Genomic DNA, 390 nt, shown 5'->3' on the forward strand with positions numbered 1-390 from the left:
TAATGTTATGATTAGTGTGTTGTATAACCCATATATTTTCATTTTTCTCATTAATAAAACAAACTAATTTTAAAAGATACACTTGTTGTAGATACTAATCTCTAAAAACATGATTTTTTAAAAATTTTCTGCAATATTAAAGAATTTCTATAATAAGTAACTAGTTGTCAAGGTTTGACTGGTGGTGACAGATTTGGTTAGCTTCAAAACAATATTTCCTGTTAGTATAAAAAATATAGCTATGCTAATTTGGTTGAACCAGTATTAATTGTGATATTAATGACGCAGATACAGTTATCGATAAGTCTATAGTCAATAAAATGAAAAAGCCATCAAAGTCGTAATCATCGTTTTATGATAGATCAATTGTTGTGTCTCCTATATAAAAAA

General features: G+C 25.9%; 1 protein-coding gene across 1 annotated transcript in view; it reads left to right on the top strand.

Annotated features, from left to right (window-relative positions):
• Nucleotides 1-226: 226 nt before the first annotated feature.
• The window catches only part of LOC108558066, a gene marked incomplete in the record, with an annotated part of 1,344 nt that continues 1,180 nt past the window's right edge, over nucleotides 227-390 (top strand). Inside the window, 1 exon segment of the mRNA XM_017914871.1 lies at nucleotides 227-366.

Source organism: Nicrophorus vespilloides, unplaced genomic scaffold (assembly GCF_001412225.1).
Source record: "Nicrophorus vespilloides isolate i.1.1-1 unplaced genomic scaffold, Nicve_v1.0, whole genome shotgun sequence".
NCBI lineage: Eukaryota > Metazoa > Arthropoda > Insecta > Coleoptera > Silphidae > Nicrophorus > Nicrophorus vespilloides.